Source organism: Megalobrama amblycephala, linkage group LG7 (genome assembly GCF_018812025.1).
Source record: "Megalobrama amblycephala isolate DHTTF-2021 linkage group LG7, ASM1881202v1, whole genome shotgun sequence".
Classification (NCBI taxonomy): domain Eukaryota; kingdom Metazoa; phylum Chordata; class Actinopteri; order Cypriniformes; family Xenocyprididae; genus Megalobrama; species Megalobrama amblycephala.
Window position 1 is genome coordinate 56,331,803 of NC_063050.1, and position 12,124 is coordinate 56,343,926.

General features: G+C 36.2%; 1 long non-coding RNA gene across 1 annotated transcript; it reads right to left on the bottom strand.

Annotated features, from left to right (window-relative positions):
* Nucleotides 1-246: 246 nt before the first annotated feature.
* Nucleotides 247-9,810, bottom strand: LOC125272985. The gene is made up of 3 exons (XR_007185980.1): nt 9,405-9,810; nt 2,771-2,973; nt 247-2,218 (listed from the first exon to the last, which is right to left on the bottom strand). It is a non-coding gene; the product is annotated as an uncharacterized LOC125272985 (long non-coding RNA).
* Between the last annotated feature and the right edge of the window lie 2,314 nt (nt 9,811-12,124).

The window sequence follows — 12,124 nt, forward strand, 5'->3', positions numbered from 1 at the left end:
TTGAACTTAACTGAGACTTGAGAGTTTGTAGATATTTAAGAGGCTGTTGTGTCAACCTTGATTTATTGCAATACTATATTCAGTTTTTTTTATATTAAAATTTAAAATATGTGATTGCTCTAATCATAAATCATCCATTTCTTGTTTTTCACTGGCATGTCTCTTAGGTGTCAAGTGCATCTCCAAACTTAAAAAGGTTGCTGAAAGGTATCTTTACTGAACCCTTATAAGCTATTCAGGGTCTTTTTAAATAAATAAATTGGAATATCTTGTTTTATGTTAGTGTGAAAAAAGTCACACTCAAGCTGTTCGCTTCGAAAATGGCTCAAATTCATCCTCAGAATCAGAAACAACGCAGAACACACAGACAGAAATGAAGCGGCAACACTTTAAAACATCCACAATGCAAAATTATCACACACACACACACGAATCAAACTGGAAAAAACTTATGGAAAGATGTCTCAGTTAGTCAAAAAGCATGTCAAATATAGTGGAAAGTGAAAGTGATACTTTTTTACTTTTAAAGATCTATTTTCCAACAGATGGCAAAAATCTAACACTAAATCATGGTAAATTATCCATGTTAGCTCCATGAATGAAAATTAGAAACGTGGAGCTTTTTTAAAGTGAATTTTACATAGATATTTTTTCAAAAATATTTATTAATTTATTTATATAAATTTAAATCATGCCATAAATTCCCCCAAAACTGCACACATATAAAGTAAAAACATTAATAAAGTGATAAAAATTACATTTGTTATTTTCCAAAAACATTATTTTGTTACAAAATCACATTTTGTTATCTGCGGTCCCCAACAGCCTGAGTCTACATAAAAAAGGGTTAAGCGTGGTTTTCAGGTACCTCTGATTGTATAAAGCGCTGTAAAGCTGACGTGACTCGTGACATTCAGACATTTATAAGTGTGACTGAAGTGTTGAAATACTTTGTAAGCTGATCACCAGAAGTATTTCTAGATATTCTCTCTCTCTCTCTGTGAAGCAGCGAGTCTCTGGACAGCTCTATTGATTTGTTCCAGCGTTTCCTGGCAGACTGATGCCTGTAGATGGAATAATGGGAACTCCTGAGAAATAACAAACTCAACTAAACACACGGACACCTCTCTGGGAATCTGGGACCCAATGAAATCCTTCACCCTCTACTTATACATCATCAACAGAGAGAAAAACATCCAATAGGCCTACAGTGAAGATCAGGTCAATCCTGGACAGAAATACACGGTCAGCAGCGCCGAGATGACTTGAAAGTTTCTTTGTGGCGAATCTGTGATTAATATTCTTAAGCCTTTGAAATGCACAATTCTGTGTCAATCAAACGAGCGTTTGGCTTTAATCTAGCTCAGTATTTTGCAGAAATGCTCTGTTTTCAAAAACACTCCGCTGCATTTGGCCTATTTTGTTGAATGCATGTTTGTGCTGGAACAGGAACGTGAGATTGGATTGGGATCCGAGGGAACGCCACTCTAACATGTAATACCGGGAGACGCATGAAGGCAAAATCAATTAATGTGAAGGCTCTTATTAGCGGTCGGTGTGTGAGCGTGTTCTCAGAGCTGCATTCACTGCAATCTGGGCATTTTTGTCTGTGTATTGATCCGGTTTTTAATTCTGCGACTTCAAAGCGAGCGTGGAGTTCTCGATGTACAGTTCCCGCTCGAGCCCAATAAAGTGATTACCTTGAACATCTCGAAGAAAAACAGAGCAGAAATAGAACAAAACCATCTGTTCTGGTTTCCTGCGAGCGCTTAATGAGTTTCATTGAATGTAGCCGGTGAGTCAGACAGAATCTCTGCCGTTCATAATGATGCGAACAAAAGATAACTTCAAAGTGCGCGGCGCGCGCAGGTCGCACAAGGTCCGTCGATTTAATGACGCCGCTTCGGCTTCCTCCACCATCAGTGCCCTCTGTAGTCATCTGGACTGCGGCTCTCAGAACAGCGGAGTTAAATCTCTCCTCCTTCGGTTCTGTCTTCTTCTCCATCTCTTGATGAGGAAGCCGCTTCTCGTCTGGTTAATGATGTGTCTTTGCCCATTGGATGTGTGTCTGTTCCAGGCCTCCTCTCTCTTCACCGACGGACCGACTGAAGTATGTTGTGCACAAAATGACATTTCCAATCTGTTTGGCTGGATTTAGGAAGCTTCCAGGAATTAGATCATACAGGTTTTCAGTCTCTGCATAAACAAACAACAGCATCTGCACATGCATATGTGAGAAAAAGAAAAGATATTCAGAATTTGTTTCAGTTAGTAGCAAGTAAAGCTTTCTGTACTTTTAATACACATTCAGTTCCACTACTGTTTATGAAAGAAGTCACTTCTGAATTTCAAAAATACAGTAAAAATTGTGAAATATTTTTCTGTTTTCTATGTGAATATATAGTAAAGTGTAATTTATATCCTGTGATCAACGCTGAATTATCAGCATCATTACTCCATGATCCTTCAGAAATCATTCTAATATGTTGATTTGCTGCTCAAGAAACATTTCTGATTATTATCAGTGTTGAAAATAGTTTATATTTTTGTGGAAACTGTGATACATTTAATTTAAATGATTCTTTAAAGTCACTTTTGATCAGTTTTATGACCTTGCTGAATAGAAGTATTAATGTATTTAAAAGTACTGATGCTATTATATGAGGTTTGGCCCTGGTGGTAAAACAGAAGCAGAAGTGGCATAAAACTAACTTGGAATCGCACCAAAAGCTCTAGTCAGAAATCATCCTACAGTCAATGGTTTTCTGACCCATTAAAAGCAGCAGATCAGTGTTGATATTTGTCCTGTTCATCCATCATTAGAGCATCAGGATGACACTTCGGTCTCGGTCACAGCTGGCTGGAGGCGCCGTCCACTGCGCAGCAGATGGGTCTGTCACATTCATCCCGACGGGGCGTCTGACCCTGAGCCCTCGCTGGTCCTCGACCCCTCATATGAGCCAGCGGGGTGGTCTGAAAGAGACGAGAGGGTGATCGGTCTGTTATGATGGTGTTAGAAGAGTCTGGTCAATGCCACTGACCTGAGACTAGTTTGTATGTAAGCAATGCTGGCAAAGCATCAATGCAAAATACAAAAACAATGGAAATTTAATGGAATGCAACACAATGCAATTCAGCGGAATGCAATGCAATTTAGTCCAGTGCAACACAATGCAATTCAATGGAATGCAACGAAATGCAGTTTAGTCCAATGTGACACAATGCAATTCAGTGGAATGCAACAACATGCAATTTAGTCCAATGCAACAAAATGCAATTCAGTGGAATGCAACAACACACAATTTAGTCCAATGCAATGGAATGGAATGCAACACAACATAATTTAGTCCAATGCATCACAATGCAATTCAGTGGAATGCAACAACACGAAATTTAGTCCAATGCAACACAATGCAATGGAATGGAATGCAACACAACACAATTTAGTCCAATGCAACACAGTGCAATTCAGTGGAATGAAACAACACGCAATTTAGTCCAATGTAACACAATGCAATGAAATGGAATGCAACGAAATGCAATAAAATGTTTTAAAACATTCAGTGAATAATTCTGAGACATAGAAAATATGAAAATGCACAACACGCAATTTAGTCCAATGCAACGAAATGCAATCGAATGGAATACAACACAACACAATTTAGTCCAATGTAACACAATGCAATTCAGTGGAATGCAACAACACGCAATTTAGTCCAATGCAACACAATGCAATGGAATGGAATGCAACACAACACAATTTAGTCCAATGCAACAAAATGCAATGGAATGGAATGCAACACAACACAATTTAGTCCAATGTAACACAATGCAATTCAGTGGAATGCAACAACATGCAATTTAGTCCAATGCAACACAATGCAATGGAATGGAATGCAACACAACACAATTTAGTCCAATGCAACACAGTGCAATTCAGTGGAATGAAACAACACGCAATTTAGTCCAATGTAACACAATGCAATGAAATGGAATGCAACGAAATGCAATAAAATGTTTTAAAACATTCAGTGAATAATTCTGAGACATAGAAAATATGAAAATGCACAACACGCAATTTAGTCCAATGCAACGAAATGCAATCGAATGGAATACAACACAACACAATTTAGTCCAATGTAACACAATGCAATTCAGTGGAATGCAACAACACGCAATTTAGTCCAATGCAACACAATGCAATGGAATGGAATGCAACACAACACAATTTAGTCCAATGCAACAAAATGCAATGGAATGGAATGCAACACAACACAATTTAGTCCAATGCAACACAATGCAATGGAATGGAATGCAACACAACACAATTTAGTCCAATGCAACAAAATGCAATGGAATGGAATGCAACACAACACAATTTAGTCCAATGTAACACAATGCAATTCAGTGGAATGCAACAACACGCAATTTAGTCCAATGCAACACAATGCAATGGAATGGAATGCAACACAACACAATTTAGTCCAATGCAACACAGTGCAATTCAGTGGAATGCAACAACACGCAATTTAGTCCAATGCAACACAATGCAATGAAATGGAATGCAACGAAATGCAATAAAATGTTTTAAAACATTCAGTGAATAATTCTGAGACATAGAAAATATGAAAATGCACAACACACAATTTAGTCCAATGCAACGAAATGCAATCGAATGGAATACAACACAACACAATTTAGTCCAATGTAACACAATGCAATTCAGTGGAATGCAAAAACACGCAATTTAGTCCAATGTAACACAATGCAATTCAGTGGAATGCAACAACACGCAATTTAGTCCAATGCAACACAATGCAATGGAATGGAATGCAACACAACACAATTTAGTCCAATGCAACAAAATGCAATGGAATGGAATGCAACACAACACAATTTAGTCCAATGTAACACAATGCAATTCAGTGGAATGCAACAACACGCAATTTAGTCCAATGCAACACAATGCAATGGAATGGAATGCAACACAACACAATTTAGTCCAATGCAACACAGTGCAATTCAGTGGAATGCAACAACACGCAATTTAGTCCAATGCAACACAATGCAATGAAATGGAATGCAACGAAATGCAATAAAATGTTTTAAAACATTCAGTGAATAATTCTGAGACATAGAAAATATGAAAATGCACAACACGCAATTTAGTCCAATGCAACGAAATGCAATCGAATGGAATACAACACAACACAATTTAGTCCAATGTAACACAATGCAATTCAGTGGAATGCAAAAACACGCAATTTAGTCCAATGTAACACAATGCAATTCAGTGGAATGCAACAACACGCAATTTAGTCCAATGTAACACAATGCAATTCAGTGGAATGCAACAACACGCAATTTAGTCCAATGCAACACAATGCAATGGAATGGAATGCAACACAACACAATTTAGTCCAATGCAACACAGTGCAATTCAGTGGAATGCAACAACACGCAATTTAGTCCAATGTAACACAATGCAATTCAGTGGAATGCAACAACACGCAATTTAGTCCAATGCAACACAATGCAATGGAATGGAATGCAACACAACACAATTTAGTCCAATGCAACACAGTGCAATTCAGTGGAATGCAACAACACGCAATTTAGTCCAATGTAACACAATGCAATGAAATGGAATGCAACGAAATGCAATAAAATGTTTTAAAACATTCAGTGAATAATTCTGAGACATAGAAAATATGAAAATGCACAAGTTATGTGGACTAATATTAAGATACTTTTATGTGTTTTCAGCTCTATTTCAAGGTCTTGATTCACTTCCTTAACCAGTTTCCTCAATGAGCTGATTCTTCTATTTCTGTTGCTGTAGAATAACAAGAGGAAGCAAAAGTGTGAATGAGTGAGACAGATGCACTAAAACTAATCAGTTTGTGTACAGACACACTGTACTACAGCACAAACACACTGACACACAACAACACTATAACCATAATGATCAATCACAATGATCTGAACACGACTGCACGATCAATAACATCTCTGGGTTCTGCTGCTCTGTTGTCATGTAAACGCTATTAACTTCATAAATGGGACATAAAATCAAAGACATAAAAATAACACTGCACAGTGTGTTTATGCTTTCAGTGAATTAACTGCACCATTCATGTTCCTGACATACATCAGAAAGAGAAAAAATAAATGAATAAATCAGTCATTAATATTATCTAGGTACAGTACATTTGAACTAATTAAATTTATGATAAAATACAGCTGGATACAGAACAAAAATCATAATGAGTCTGAAATATGAAATAATGACAGTTTTTTCTCTAAAAATGAAAAGTGTTTTCCTCATTTCCAGCAATTAGGTCTGTCCATAATCCCCAAAGAGGCCAATTAATTCTGCATTAATCTCTTCAGTGAATCTGAAGAGAAAAGTGTGCTCCAGTCCAAATCCAGTCCATCTTTAGCCAAACTTCATGTTTCTCTCTCATAACGGTTCATCAAGAGGGTTGTTGCGTGTCTTAAGTGCTTCGTGAGCGTCTCGGCCAAATGTGGGTTTAGTAAACACAGATATTCAATCCTCATGGCTTTTGATTTCATTTTATGCCTGTTAGATTATTAAAATGAATTATTTTTGTCTTAGATAATAAGGCTTTGCATATCTTAAAACCAAAATGCATGTTATTTGACAAATATATTCTTCTGATTTTGGTGTAATGATGATTCTGCTTGGAAACTTTCAGATAGACTACCAACCAAAAGTTTGGAATAATTAAAAGGTTTTTGAAAGAAGTCTCTTCTGCTCACCAAGGCTGCTTTTATTTGATCAAAATACAGTAAAAATTTTGAAATATTATTATAATTTAAACAGCTGTTTTCTATGTGAATATATATTAAAATGTAATTTATATCCAGTGATCAAAGCTGAATTTTCAGCATCATTACTCCAGTCTTCAGTGTCACATGATCCTTCAGAAATCATTCTAATATGATGATTTGATGCTCAAGAAACATTTATGATTATTATCAATGTTGAAAACAGTTGTGCTGCTTCATATTTTTGAAGACAAAAGTTATTTTATAATTATTTTTAATATAAATTTTTTTTTTTTTTTTTTAGATAACACTATAGATCTCATATAATGGAGAGCACAGACAGGCTATAAACTTTCATTGTAAACCCTTTGGGCTGAACAATAATGGTGTCCATTTAACATTCAAACATTTTGAGCATATTTCGTCTGAGGGCTTTTCATTCCCGTTGAACAGCTCGTGATGAGGTCATAATTCCTCCGTAATGGCTCAGTCTCCGATGTTCTGTGATTGATGGACCCTCTTCAGGAGCTCCAGTGGGCTTAATGGACACGTCTCAGTCCAAATTGCACTCAAGAGCTTTTGGAAGAGACCAAATGCATCGTGGACTGATGCCAAACTCCGGCAGGTCTTTAGACCTTTACAGGACGGCACACATGATAAATACTTTGAACTGGGGTTACGTCTGACCGCAAGCGGCAATCTATGCAGATGTACAGCAGTGATCTGACCATCCTTCACTTCATATATCAGGCTGAATCACTGACACTCCCAAAATCTCGATTTCTGTCTTTAGACATGGAAAAGGAGAAAGCTCTTCCCATGCAGCTTACTTTATAAAAGCATTCAGTTTCAAAAGTGCTAAGTGTAAATGTGTTCATGCCACCTCTGAGCAGCACTCAACAGTCTGTGTAGAGACACTCAATACTGCTTCTGTGCCACATCTGCACAGAAAATTTGCCATCAGACTGGTGTCAAATAGAACACCCTAACAACCACATAGCAACATGACAAACAACACTTGGAACACCTCAGCAACCACATATCAACATGATAAAGAGCACTCTGAAAAACCTAGCAACCACATAGCAACATGACAAACAGCACTCAAAATATCATAGCAACTGCATAGCAACATGATACACAACACTCTAAACACCCTGGCAACTGCATAGCAACATGATAAGCAACAATCGAAACACCCTATAGCAACCCCATAGCAACATAAACAACACTCAAAACACCCAATAGGAACTGCATAGCAACATGATAAACAACACTCAATACACCCTATAGCAACCACACAGCAACATGGTAAACAACACTTAATACACCTTAGTAACCGCATAGCAACATGATAAACAACACTCAAAACACCGTAGCAAGCCCATAGCAACATGATAAACAACACACAAAACACCCTAGCAACTACATAACAACATAAACAACACTCGAAACACCCTATAGCAACCCCATAGCAACATAAACAATACTCAAAACACCCTAGCAACTCCATAGCAACATAACACTCAAAACACCCTATAGCAACCCCATAGCAACATAAACAACACTCAAAACACCCTATAGCAACCCCATAGCAACACAAACAACACTCAAAACACCCTATAGCAACCCCATAGCAACACAAACAACACTCAAAACACCATATAGCAACTGCATAACAACATGATAAACAACACTCAATACAACCTATATCAACCACACAGCAACATGGTAAACAACACTCAATACACCCTATAGCAACCCCATAGCAACACAAACAACACTCAAAACACCCTATAGCAACTGCATAGCAACATGATAAACAACACTCAATACAACCTATATCAACCACACAGCAACATGGTAAACAACACTCAATACACCCTAGCAACCCCATATCAACATAAACAACACTCAAAACACCCTATTGCAACCACACAGAAACATGGTAAACAACACTCAAAACACCCTAGCAACCACATAGCAACATGATAAACACTCAAAACACCCTAGCAACAGCATAGTAACATGATAAACAACATTCAAAACACCCTAGCAACAACATAGCAACATAAACAACACTCAAAACACCCTATAGCAACTGCATAGCAACATGATAAACAACACTCAAAACACCCTATAGCAACCACATAGCAACATGGTAAACAACACTCAATACACCTTAGTAACCGCATAGCAACATGGTAAACAACACTCAAAACACCCTAGCAACCACATAGCAACATGATAAACACTCAAAACACCCTAGCAACCACATAGCAACATGATAAACAACATTCAAAACACCCTAGCAACCACATAGCAACATGATAAACAACATTCAAAACAACCAAGCAACTGCATAGCAACAACCTAGCAACCAAACACAACATACAGTTCATTTAGCAGATGCTTAAAGTGATTTACATCATGGTGGAAAATGGCTTAAAACAAACTCCAATAACCTCCAAAAGTTCTGCATTAAACCATAACCATAAAAATGACAATAATAAGACAATATCAGGAGACCTCTGGTTGCAAACATTGTTTTACAGTATATATTTTTTCAGATCTGTTCTTTCAGTGAAAGGAAAGTGAGGTGCGGCACTCACCATAGCCGGGTCACTCTGGTTCTGACGGTCAGATCAGGCTGTAACGCTCCTCCAGACCGAAGCGAGCGCCGCTGACCCGTGAAAGGCCAGCATGAGGATTACACTATATCTGCGCTCGCACAAGCCTCAGGTCTCGGCTAAAGGGATTGAATCTTCCTCCTCCGTGTTCCTCGCGCCTCTCTAATCCATTTACTGGCCTTTCCTGGGATCAAACCCAGGATCAAGCAGAGAAGCCTCTCCAAAGGGGATTTATGGTCATCCATCCGGGATTCTGATCCAGAACAATGGTTTGCGTCACTCGCTGCCGATTCATGATGTCATAATTTACTAAAGTTACATTGATTTTGCATCAGTGCACTGCACAAAATGATATGATCAGTAAGTCATGGCAGCTTATGTTTTTACATCACTATAACTCATCAAAATAACTTAAGCAATTTCGATTTTTTTTTAAATTATTATTAAGAAAAAGATATACAAAATTAAACCCAATTTTTTAAGTATAATTTAAGTTGAAATGACTTGGACAGCCTACTTGATTATACTTAAAAATTTAAGGTAGCAACAGAACTTTTTTTTTAAAAAGTTTTTTTTTTTTTTTTTAAGTTAGAATAGGTGGAAATTATTTACAGTGTGTTAATTTAGCATTATTTATACAACATTATAGTTTTTAGATTTTATTTTATTATTTTGTTCAAATGATCTTCATTTTATATTTTCAGTTTTCATTTTAATTTTAGTTAATTTTTGTTTTTGTAATAATTTATTAAAGTTAAATTCAGTTCACATGTGTTTATTTATATATTATAATTATTATCAATATTTTCAAGTTTTTGAAATTTAATTTTATATATTCAGTTTTAATTTTTAGTATTTTTTTGTGATTGTATGTGCTTTTGTCAGATTTTATTAAAGTTAAATTCAGTTTGTAACAGTGTTGATTTATATACTATTATAGTTTGTAATAATATTTTATTAATAAACTTTTAATTTTATATTTTCAGTTTTCATTTTAATTGGCCTAATTTTAGTTAGTTTAGTATGTGCTTTTGTCATTATTATTATATTTTAATATTTATAAATAATTAGTAGCCTACTATTTTCAATTCTTATTTTCAAATTTTAAATTTAATTTAGTTTAAGATTTTTATCTAATATTAATTTCAGATTTATTTCAATTTCAAATGTTTTTTCTTTAAAAAAAAATAGTTTTAGTTTTAATGAACCATAACAACCTTGCTTCACATGTGATTTTAATGGCATTAAAGACATTTATGGCAACAATGTAAAGCCGTTTATGAGGAGAAATCCCACTACATTTCCAGAAAGCATTTCTATTTTGAATGGGATTATCTAACAACATCCAAACAAGCATCTATTTATGACATACTGTATAAATTCATAGTTTAAATCCTCCATGTGCAAAAGAAAAAAAAACTGAATGAAAAACCTGCTTAATTAATTCTCACATTCAGCAGGGAATTACAACAATAGCTTCATCTAGAAACAACCTTTAGCTTTATTATCAGGAGATTCCAGTGGTTTATTAATCTATTGCTTTTTATTACAAATGACCTTTCATTCCAGTAATATCTTAATTACTTAATTACGTTGGCCTATAAACCTGCAACAGTAAGCAATATAATTAAAGATCACTTCTGCGGTTCACACTTTCCTTTCCTTTCCTTTCCTTTCCTTTCCTTTCCTTTCCTTTCCTTTCCTTTCCTTTCCTTTCCTTTCCTTTCCTTTCCTTTCCAGGCTTAAATCCTATAGCAAGCTAAATCCAGCCAAGCTCTTCTGCAGAGTGACTCGACTAGATTAGAATATTATATAAACTTTATATACATTATTTTTCTCCTGCTTCATCCTGTTATAGTGTAGTTTCAGACACAAATCAACTAATAAATCAACAGAAGAGATCTGACTAGATGATTTACTCAAAATGTTTCAAAAGTCGACGTTCATATGAAGGCCTAATCATAAAAAACATTGCATTACGACAACCCATAATGCACCTCTATCTAACTCGGAGTCACCTTCAGATGGTTTTACGACTCAAAGGAACAATTATGCACTAATCGCCGTGTGTTTAGGAGTAATTGATCGCTTTAACCCTCCGGAGGCTCTTGTGTTATTGGCGCTGTGTGCTTTAATAAAGAATCCCATAGAAATGTGCGCGTGCTGAGCATGTTCTGAAGGCAGCGGCCTGAAACGCCAATCGAACGGCCAGAATGAGGCCAATTTACACAAACAGCAGAGAATGAAACACATCAAAACTTGAAGCTTTAATTAGTCACTTCATCATTTCTGGGAAATTAACGAGCATCTCAGCTGATGGTCCTGGAATATGAGTTCTAAAAAGTATCACTTTCAGTTAAATTTTACAGCAAAGATTAATCAAAAAACATCTATATGGTCATGCAGAAGAGCCAAAAGTGAATGTTCTAGTTTTTCTCAATCGATTTGACACATTTCTCCAAACTCAGATCACTGCAATCGTCTCCTCCACTATGCTCAGCTCTTCTCCTATCCTTCTTTTATACTTCCTCCTCTCTCCTCCTGTATGATCTCCTTCTGTATGTTCACTGTATGTTTACCTATAGTGGAAGGTGATCATGTTAAGGTGATCACTGTAATGCAACATTCATCTCTCTCAAATACCGATAAAAACAGCTCATTTCAAGTATGGGTAGATATATATTTACAAATATTTGGTTGTA